The 12,403-nt window shown below is 31.1% G+C and overlaps 1 protein-coding gene across 6 annotated transcripts in view; it reads right to left on the minus strand.

The window, feature by feature from the left end:
• Positions 1-12,403, minus strand: part of PCDH11X (protocadherin 11 X-linked) — a 779,467-nt gene that overhangs the window by 103,758 nt on the left and 663,306 nt on the right. The window lies entirely within an intron of this gene.

Genomic DNA, 12,403 nt, shown 5'->3' on the forward strand with positions numbered 1-12,403 from the left:
AGTATGATAAATGAAATGAAAAATTCACTGAAGACTATCATCAGCAGATTGGCACATGCAGAAGAACCAACAAACTTAAAGATAGGTCAAATAAAATTGTCTATAGGTGGAAAAGAACTAAAAAAGAATGAAGAAAAATGAAGAGACCTGTGAGACACCATCAGATGGACCGATATATTCATAATGGGAATCCGAGAAGCAGAGAATAAAAAAGAAATAATATCTAAAGAAATAATCACCAAAACCAGCCCCAAATTTGGTAAAATACATTAATATACACATCTGAGAAGCTGAATGAACTCCAATAAACACCTAGACACAACATAATCAAACACTTGAAAGACAAAGACCAAGAGAGAATCTTGAAAGTAGCAAGAGAGATATGACTCATCCTGTACAAGGAACCCTTAATAAGATTGACAGTGTACTTCCCATCAGAAACTGTAAGGTCAGAAGTGTTCAAACTGTTGAAAAAAAAGTACTTCAATCAAGAATTCTTTACCTTGTAAAACTATCTTTCAACAATAAACAACAAATTAAGACATTCTCAGATTTGTTTTAAATGAGAGATTCCATTACTAGAAAACCTGCCTTACAAGATATAATAAAGGGAGGCCTTCAGACTGAAATAAAAGGACACTGGAGAGTATCACAAATGCTGGTGAAATAAATGCATAGGTAAATATAAAAGATAATATAATTTATTTTCTATTTGTAACTTTTTCTCTCATTTGATTTAAAAGAGAAATGTATAAAACAATAACTATATAAATCTTTTAATTGACATACAATATATAAAGACATAATTCATATGACAATAACAACATGGAGGGGAAAGAGAATGGAACTATATAGGAGCAATTTTTATACATTATTAAAATTAGGTTTGTGTTAATCATAACTAGATTGTTATAAATTGTTCATTATAAATTGCATTGTTCATTATAATCTCCAAGGTAACCACTAAGAACATAACTCAAAAATATAATACAAGTAATGAAATTTGTTAAAATAGTCATTTAACAAAAAAGAGGAAAACAATGGAGGAATAAAGGAACAAAAAATACATAAGACATATTGAAAACAAATAGTAAAATTAAAAATGCAAGTCCTAACTTGGTAATTACCTTAAATGTAAACAGATTAAACACTTCAAACAAAAGGAAGGGAGTGGCATGATATAATTAGAGTGATGAAAGGGAAGAACCTACAACCAAGATTACTCTACCCATCAAAGATCTCATTCAGATTTGATGGAGAAATCAAAAGCTTTACAGACAAGAAAAAGCTAAGAGAATTCAGCACCACCAAACCAGCTCTACAACAAATGCTAAAGGAACTTCTCTTAGGGGGAAATACAAGAGAAGAAAAGGACCTACAAAAACAAACCCAAAACAATTAAGAAAATGGTCATAGGAACATACATATCGATGATTACCTTAAACGTGAATGGATTAAATGCTCCAACCAAAAGACACAGGCTTGCTGAATGGATACAAAAACAAGACCCATATATATGCTGTCTACAAGAGACCCACTTCGGACCTAGAGACACATACAGACTGAAAGTGGGGGTATGGAAAAATATATTCCATGCAAATGGAAATCAAAAAAAGCTGGAGTAGCAATACTCATATCAGATAAAATAGACTTTAAAATAAAGAATGTTGCAAGAGACAAGGAAGGACACTACATAATGATCAAGGGATCAATCCAAGAAGATATAACAATTATAAGTATATACGCACCCAACATAGGAGCACCACAATACATAAGGCAACTGTTAACAGCTGTAAAAGAGGAAATCAACAGTAACACAATAATAGTGGGGGACTTTAACACCTCACTTACACCCATGGACAGATCATTAAAAATGAAAATAAATAAGGAAACAGAACCTCTAAATCATACAACAGACCAGATAGATTTAATTTATATTTATAGGGCATTCCATCCAAACACAGCAGATTACACTTTCCTCTCAAGTATGCATGGGACATCTTGGGTCACAAATCAAGCCTCAGTAAATTTAAGAAAATTGAAATCATATCAAGCATCTTTTCTGACCCCAACGCTATGAGATTAGAAATGAATTACAGGGGAAAAAACATTAAAAAAACACAAACACATGGAGGCTAAACACTACATTACTAAATAACCAGAAGTTCACTGAAGAAATCAAAGAGAAAATCAAAAAATACCTGGAGACAAATGACAATGAAAACACGGTGATCCAAAACCTATGGTATGCAGCAAAAGCAGTTCTAAGAAGGAAGTTTATAGCTATACAAGCCTACCTCAAGAAACAAGAAAAATCTCAAATAAACAATCTAACATTACACCTAAAGGAACTAGAGAAAGAAGAACAAACAAAACCCAAAGTTAGCAGAAGGAGAGAAATCATAAAGATCAGAACAGAAATAAATGAAATAGAAACAAAGAAAACAATAACAAAGATCAATAAAACTAAAAGCTGGTTCTTTGAAAATATAAACAAAATTGATAAACCATTAGCCAGACTCATCAAGAAAAAGGGTGAGGACTCAAATCAATAAACTTAGAAATGAAAAAGGAGAAGTTACAACAGACATTGCAGAAATACAAAGCATCCTAAGAGACTACTAGAAGCAACTCTATGCCAATAAAATGGACAACCTGGAAGAAATGGACACATTCTTAGAATGGTATAACCTTCCATGACTGAACCAGGAAGAAACAGAAAATATGAACAGACAAATCACAAGTAATGAAATTGAAACTGTGATTAAAAATCTTCCAAGAAACAAAAGTCCAGGACCAGATGGCTTCACAGGTGGATTCTACCAAACATTTAGAGAAGAGGTAACACCGATCCTTCTCAAACTCTTCGAAAAAACTACAGAGGAAGGCACACTCCCAAACTCATTGTATGAGGTCACCATCACCCTGATACCAAAACAGACAAAGATACTACAAGAAAAGAAAATTAAAGACCAATATCACTCATGAATATAGATGCAAAAATCCTCAACAAAATACTAGCAAACAGAATCCAACAACACATTAAAAGGATCATACACCATGATCAAGTGGGATTTGTCTGAAGGATGCAAGGATTCTTCAATATACGCAAATCAATCAATGTGATACACCATATTAACAAATTGAAGAATAAAATCATATGATCATCTCAATAGATGCAGAAAAAGCTTTTGACAAACTTCAACACAAATTTCTGATAAAAACTCTCCAGAAAGTGGGCATAGAGGGAACCTACCTCAACATAATAAAGGCCATATATGACAACCCACAGCAAACATCATTCTCAATGGTGAAAAATTGAAAGCATTTCCTCTAAGATCAGGAGGAAGACAGGATGTCCACTCTCATCACTATTATTCAACAGTTTTGGAAGCACTAGCCACAGAAGAAAAAGAAATAAAAGGAATACAAATTGGAAAGGAAGAAGTAAACCTCTCACTGTTTGCAGATGACATGATACTATATATAGAGAATCCTAAAGATGCCACCAGAAAACTACTTGAGCTAATCAATGAATTTGGTAAAGATGCAGGATACAAAATTAATGCACAAAAATCTCTTGCATTCCTATAAATTATCGATGAAAAATCTGAAAGAGAAATTAAGGAAACAGTCCCATTTACCATTGCAACAAAAAGAGTAAAATACCTAGGAATAAACCTACCTAGGGAGACAAAAGACCTGTATGCAGAAAACTATAAGACACTGATGAAAGAAATTAAAGATGATACCAACAGATGGAGAGGTATACCATGTTCTTGGATAGGAAGAATCCATATTGTGAAAATGGCTATACTACCTAAAACAATCTACAGATTCAATGCAATCCCTATCAAATTACCAATGGCATTTTTTACAGAACTAGAACAAAAACTCTTAAAATTTGTATGGAGACACAAAATACCTCTAATAGCTGAAGCAGTCTTGAGGGAAAAAAACAGAGCTGGAGGAATCAGACTCCCTGACTTCAGACTATACTACAAAGCTACAGTAATCAAGACAATATGCTACTGGCACAAAAAACAGAAATATAGATCAACGGAACAAGATAGAAAGCCCAGAGGTAAACCCACACACCTATGGTCAACTAATCTATGACATAGGAGGCAAGGATATATAATGGAGAAAGGAAAATTTCTTCAATAAGTGGTGCTGGGGAAACTGGACAGCTACATGTAAAAGAATGAAATTAGAACACTCCCTATCACCATACACAAAAATAAACTCAAAATGGATTCAAGACCTGAATGTAAGATCGGACACTATAAAACTCTTAGAGGAAAACATAGGAAAAACACTCTTTGACATAAATCACAGAAGATCTTTTTTGATCCACCTCCTAGAGTAATGGAAATAAAAACAAAAATAAACAAATGGGACCTAATGAAACTTCAAAGCTTTTGCACAGCAAAGGAAACCATAAACAAGATGAAAAGACAACCCTTAGAATGGGAGAACATATTTGCAAATGAATCAATGGACAAGGATTAATCTCCAAAATATAAAAAAAAACCATCTCATGCAGCTCAATATTAAATCAACTGATGAATGGATAAACAAAATGTGTGTATCATACAATACAATGATATATTACTCAGACTTACAAAGAAATGAAGTACTGATATATACTATAATGCAGATGAATCTTGAAAACATTTTGCTATGTAAAAGAAGTCAGAAATAATAGAATACATAATGTATGATTCTATTTTATGAGATTTCCTGTATAGGCAAATCTAGAGACAGAAGTGAGAGTATTCGTTGCCAGAATGCAGATATGGGGGATTAAGGTGTGACTGCTAATGGTTATGTGGGTATTTGTGGGTAATGAAAATGTTCTGGAATTCAATAGTGGTGAAGGTTGCACACATTTATGAATATATTAAAAACAACTGAATTGTACATTCTAAAAGGGTGAATTGTATATTATGTGAATTAAATCTCAATAAAAACACTAAATCGACATATATTAGTTCTGCTATATAAGCTTTCAAAGAGAAAACGTTTACAATATTTGTATTCAAGGGAAAATTGAAAAGTTGAAGAAACTGCAACACACACTACAACTAAATCCCATAACAATGCAACAGATCCTTTTAAATTAGGATGTGTTAATTAATTAGTTAAAAAATTTTTACAATTTCTAGTAGAGTCTCTTCAAGAAAGTATTAATTGATTGGGTGATATTTCTTAAGTAAATTCTAAAAGTAAGCAAATGTGTATGGTATAACCCTAATTTTGAATTTCCATTAAGCTGTAAATAAGAATTATTATTATAATATTATCATAGATAAAATGGAAATTCAGAGTTCTTGCCAGAAAACCTAAAAGAACATATGGAATAAATAAAACCTTGGTAGTATTTTCCCTTCATAACAATGCTGTTTTTTTGAACATAAACTAATTATAATAAAATATTAAGTTTAGGGGAGTCATAGAACTAACCTCAAAAATAAATTAGGCAAGGCAGTTACTGATAACTAAGGAACGTGGATGCTTTTATACTTGAGCCTAAAATTATAATATCAAGTTAAGTAGTTCTGTTATCTGACTTTCAATCAATCCTGATTGCTTTAGGAGCTTGAAAAATGTGGAAGAATATGCAGAAGTATATACAATTAAAAAGTAGTTTTGGTTATACAGTTTTAAACAAAATTCCAATATTATTTTTCATGATGAAGCTACACATGTACCATTTTGATATTAAACTGAAATGCAATCATATAGCAGGCATGAAAGAGTACATTCTCAAAGTGATCCACCCAGGCAGACTCTTTGGCTTATACTTCTGCCTCTGAATATTTTGAGAAAATGTTGAAAATTGTATATATTTTTTTTCTAGCAATCCCATTTGAAATTTATCTCTATGTTATCCTAATGCAAGGTCACAATATGTTAAATCTTCCTACAAAGTATACCATGGAACTTTAATATTAAAATCATAATTTCATCTATTTATGAATAAATAACTCTACCTCTGCCTCTATCTAACTTCCATCTCTAACTATAACTATACTACTAATTTTCTCCCATGTCATCCCTTGCCTATTGGAGAGAGATTAAAAGATGAAGGAAGGGAATTAGTATAGTGTCTGGCATGTACCAGATACTCAAAAAAGATGGTTGAATAAAAGGAAGCAAAGGGAAAGAGCTGGCAAGAGCTGTCAAGAGGCCTGTGAAAGGGAAGGTTGGGAGGAAAAGGCAGGTCTGTGCAAGGCTTTTAGGAAACTCTTTACTCTCAATGTACATTAGCATGAAAGGAGCAATAGGGCTACATCTACAAATATAAGCCAGTTTGATGAAATATTATTAGAAGAAATCATACAATCACCTATTTAAAAATAACCCATTGTTTGAAAGTGGCAGACTTCATCTGTCACTGCTTTGAAATGTGAAAAATGAGTAATGTTTTATACCTACTCATTAAAAGTTGGTGATTATTATTATCATTATCATCAAAATCAATATTTAAAAAAAGAATATCTATTACTTAGTGCCATACAGTCTGCTTTCTGTAATCATCCTTTCTTTCAAGAGCTATGTCTAAATTAATGATAATAGAATCACTTTAGAATTGAAACATTTGGAGTAACAGTAATTTCCATAGTGTAGCATGAGAACTAATCTCAGTATTTCAATTCAATAAAATATTTTTATCAGAAATGTTTGGAACTAGTTTTGTCACAAATTATACAGATACTCAGGAGTAAAATTTTAAATGAAGTCCATTTCTTTGATTAATTAATATTCACATATTTTCTTCTACTGTATGTCCCCAGGTTTATAGTTATATCTTTGACCTACTATAATTTTTTTGGATATGTATTTTGGAGTGATGATCTTTTCCCAAATACTTTGCCAAATTTCACAGCACAACTTGTTTAATAATTCATACATAGTTGTTTACCTCTGGTTTTGATTATTTTAAAATCATATATTAACTTCAGGTATGCATTATGGTCAGCTTATTTACTATTTTACCACATTGATCTATCAATTTCTACACACCTACCATCTTGTTTTTGTTAAAGCCTTATATATTTTGACATTTGCTGACAAAAATATGTCCACTCTTTTTGTTACTTCTCTAAATATTCTTATTCTTTGCATTTTAAACACATTAGAGAAAGCTTAAGAAGGCCAGAGTCAATATATTTGGAAAGTATTTAATATGAGTTTTCTAAAGGTTCCTATTTCTTCCCTCTTATCTTCTAGGATATTGTTACATTTGGAGAAGAGAAACAAATATAGACAGCAAAGAAAATACAATTTTTGTTAATCTGATATAAATTCAAACTGTGTAAAGCCTTCAACAGTCAGTTTCTTCAAATGTAAACTGTTAAACTTTTATAAATTTCACTTAGTTTCTGAATAATAGGTAAATAGTACATTCCATATCTTTACCTATAAGCAACAATATAATTAGATATGATTGTAGTTAAGAACATAAAGCATTTTTTGATTTACTTGAATGTTGTCTTATTAAATGAGCATTGCAGTTCATCACTTTTATGCTTTTAGCTTGGTGATATTTTGGACCAGTAATAAGTGATTATCAAGTGAAGAAATCAATGCTTTAAATTATCTCTGACACACAGCACTATTTATAATCATTTTTATAGCGGGTGAACCTAGGAAATACACCCTGTGAGCATGAGCGCCATGAATACCACATGCATCTATCTATTATACAAATATTTTAGATTTGTTTAAGAAATTACACGTTCTTATTTAATATTCTCAGAAATTCACATTCTTACATTCACATTAACAAGGTAAATTATATTGCTAATATTTTAAAATTGAAGTATCACATTTTATATGAACTGGAAGATAGAAACTTTTCAGCCTTCTGGCTCAAGTTCTGGTAGTAATACATATTGATTATTATAAAACCCTATACAATACACCTTTTAAAATCATCCATGCCTCAAGATTAACAAGCACCAATCAGTGTTCTCTACTGAAGGCTCCTCTTGAAAACTACTCAAGAATTTCAAGGAGAGCAAATTGCAATGAATTGTGGTACTTAAGCGCCTCAAACATATGACAAAAAGTCTGCAATAGAAAGTGTTGACTTTGATCTATGCAGCCCTTTGCTGTTTCACATTGGACATTGTTTCATCCCCCATGGCAGCAAAAATCAACAAGAGTACCCTTCCCAAATGTTTTCTTTTTTTCTTTGAACTTTGGCCAGCCAGGGAGAAAATGTCCTCAGATGATCAAGGATAAATTCAAGGTTTTCAAGTTTTGTTTGTTTGTTTGTTTTACTTCAAGGTATAATATCAAGCCAATGTATATCAAAGCCCTTTCTTTCTCTGCAGCCCAATCCCAAACCCTTAGTCTTCGAGAGGGATCTAAAGCTTTGTTGATGTAGCAGCCACAAGCCACACATAGCTATTGAACACTTAAAATGTGGCTAGTTGGAACTGAGATGTGCTGTATGTGTAAAATGCATGCCAGATTTCCAGACTTACTATGAAAAGAAATTTAAACTATCTTATAGAAAATTTTTATATTGATTACCTGTTGGAATAATGATATTTTGTTTATGTTGGGTTAAATAAAATATATTGGTAAAATTAATTTCACCTATTATTGTTTGTTTTGTTTGTGGTTTTAAATGTGGCCCCTAGAAAATTTTAAATTATATGTGTCGCTCATTATATTTCCAGTGACAGTACTGATCAAAATCAACGATAATAAATTACTTGAACTTCAAGACCCTTAGGCTATATTCTCAGATAGACAATTTACCTAATAAGAAAGTTGCCTTTTCAACAATCAATTGTTATGTGTGTCCTAGAAAAAAAACACCGCTTTGTAAAGTATATTTCAATAGAAAAATTCTGCCTCATAGTAGACCCAGCTTTTGATATGGCATCTGCAAATGAAAGTAAAGTAATATTTTATCATTTTACTGTGTCAGTCAAATTGTATCAATTTCAAGGCACTGTAAGAGTGATGAATAATAAAATTATGCTTTATGAAATCAGAGTTACTATTATTAGCTATAGCAGAAGTAATGTTTATGGCTCATTTAAATGTTCAAGCCATGATTTGCTAACAAGCAGCTGAACAATATGTCACTTAGCAATACTATTTATTTCCCTACAAAGATTTTTTAAAAGACAGTAGTATATACCCAGAGCATAAAGTTTAAAGTATACATTTTTTATTCACAAATTATATACTGTTTCAAAGCTATGCTAAGAGTTTTTATCAGAATAACACTAAAGTACTGCACCCATTTTCTAACTTTAATACACTGCATAGCCTCAAAAAGATACTAAATTTTCTACTAATTAGTCTACTTTTATGTGATAAATAATATCACATTTGTTTCTTTTTTATTGTAAAAAAATTCAAAAAACAATACAATTTTATCATAAGGCATGTTTTTTCTAGTTCTATGTGTCACTGTATAATACATAATATGGTGGAATGAACTTGTTATACATGATCTAAAGAAGGTAATTTTAGATAGTAAAATATGCAAATGCTACATTAGACTTAATTCCTTTCACAAATATTTCTCTATGACATTCTAGAGTCTACTATTAGTAATCTAAAATAAAACTAACAAAACTGCATATTGATTTAGCCCTTTGGTCTGAGATTTTAGGAAGATACTATATAAATTAACATGAAGTGATTAATATTATGGCCTGTGTTATACATTTTTCATTTTGAAACTTACACATGCATTTTCATTAACTCCTGGCCATGAAAAAAAAAAGATACCTTATGAAAAGACATTACTTTTCTTACTAATTGACATATGAAAAACTCCATATCTATCATGCATAAGGATGAATTATACTTTATGTTCACAAACTCTTATTAACTAAGTAGTTGGATGAAGATAGGTGAGATGATTCATTTGGCTGAGAGATAACTCATTTCCCCAGTCTTTCCTAGAACCTTCCACTTCAACCTACTTTTCCCCCCACATTCTCATCTCTAAACAGTTTCTCCTGACTCATATTCAACATTTCAAGTATAAAGTAATGAACTCCTAAATTACAGCTGACCCTTGTATACTAACAATAAATATGGAAACCTCTCTCAAGAACGGATCCCTGAGAGCTATCAGAAGACCAGAAGGGTAATAAAACACTGTAACGATATGCCAACACTCAGCTTGAACAACTGAACATTACTATGGACAACGAATGACTGCAGGTAGACAAACCAGTTGACATTCTATTGCTCAAACCCTAGACCTCAATGAAAACAGAAAATGTAATTGATATATTATAGCTAAAACTCTCACCTTACATTAAAACATGTCCACAAAAAAAGGAAAGTACACTTGCAAGCAAATTCAATGAAAGGTATTAATTTATAAATGTTTATTAATGTATGTTTTCCTCAGAAGGAGGTACAAAAGAGTTTGCTCTGAATGAACTGACAAGTATATATTTGCAATTTCTTCCTTGGGGACAAGTAAAGCATACCAGAATTAAAAGTAATTCTCCTACTACTAATAATTTGCGTGTATATATCTTATTTACGTTCAATAGAAAGTTAAATAAATGAAATGATCTTAGTTTTATAAATTTATGATTAGCGTCATAGAGGGCTTTTTCCTCTTATAAACTAACATTTAACTACGTAAAATATGCCTAAGAAATTGTGCTATGTGAGTTAAATAATAGCAAGTCTACTCAAATGAGTTGAGGGAAAATGGATATATAAAATATGGTATGAAAATTATCATAGAATATAACTACAAAAGGTACTATGGTGTTTCAGTGCAGTTGGAGGCAGAACCCAGTTGCATTATGAATATACTAAATAAATATCAATTAGAGCAAGATTTAAAATATGAGTTTAATTGCAATGATCATTACTCATTGGTGTATTGATGAAGGTTCAAAAATCTAAGTAATAGTAGTGTTTTATACAGGGAGAGTGCTTTAATTCATTTTATCAAATGAATTTCTATATTATTTAGCCTTTCTTTGCCTCAGTTTCTATCTCTGCAAAATGGATAAAATGATAGAACTTACACGTAGCAGTGGTGTATTAAGATAAAAACATTTGTAGGTTATTAGGGACAGCATATAGAACTGTACACACTTTTGTTTTGTTTTTTAATTTGTGATTATTACTATTATTATGTTGTCATGTTTTAGCAGCATGACTTCTCCTGAGGCTTAAGCATACTTATGATTACTAGATTTTTTTAATGAGGGAAAGAAGTAAATGAAGACTGAGTTTAAATGACTTGGCCAGTATGCATCTAGTCAGGTGCAAAACTGTCATTAGAACTCTAGATGTCCTGGCTCACATTCAAATGCTGTTTCCACTATGCCTCTGAATAGTTATGCTCAAAACACCTTGACTTTGCATCACAACCACAAAAGTATCACCATGACTTTATATAGCTCTAGTTTCTGAACAGTATCTATTATGCGACACTTAAAAACTAATGAGAAGGGGAGAGAAAAAATGAAAAGTTCATGCAATGCATCCATTTTCACCTGAATAACCCATGTAAATGTTGAATACTCAAGACTTTCATGGGGAGTAAAATATTTAGCTTGAAATTCTGCTAGTTAGATGATAGTTAAAAATTTATCATGGACATTAAAACAAATTACATAAGATCACAAGAGAACTATGCCAATGCAATGTAAAAAAACCAAACAACATTGAAAAAAACATTTAAAATACCAAAAATAATAACACATGCTGTTAGTATTGATGATATGTCAAAATTAAAAATTAAAGGGGAAGTTCTTTACATAATGATTTAGATTTTTATGACTGATTTCAGAAAAAAATATTCTTTGAGTGCTATTTCCACTCGATCAAAATATTGATGGACTGTAACATATTTTAAAAGTGTGTGAAGTGAAATGAATTATTGTCTTAAATAGCAATGAAACAATATGATAGATCCATCCTGAACTATGAAATACACAATAAAGAAATTGATACATATACACAGAGAATGCAAATATATTTGGATCATTCAAAATATCCTGCATCATTTTAAAACTTTATCAGCACAGTAAAATTATACACATTTTAACTGATTGCTTAAACTCCATATTTAAAGACATTTGTTTTCTGTTGACCATGACTTAGTATAGATTCACATGTAATCTATATATATTATTTGGCAAAGAAAATGCATATTATTTGCAAGTTCACAAAGAATGTCAACTTGGATTATTTTATTAGACATGTATACAGCATTCACGGTTTACAGATCAATTTCAAATGAAAATATAGAAAAGTAAAATTATATATTTAATGCATCCTCAGACAAAGTCCTGAATATGCTTATACTGTCAGAGGAGAAAAATGAATAATTAAATTCATAGGTAATTTGAAAGTAACTACTGTAAGTCAAATAAATGACTACAGG

Source organism: Kogia breviceps, chromosome X, assembly GCF_026419965.1.
Source record: "Kogia breviceps isolate mKogBre1 chromosome X, mKogBre1 haplotype 1, whole genome shotgun sequence".
Taxonomy (NCBI): Eukaryota; Metazoa; Chordata; class Mammalia; order Artiodactyla; family Physeteridae; genus Kogia; species Kogia breviceps.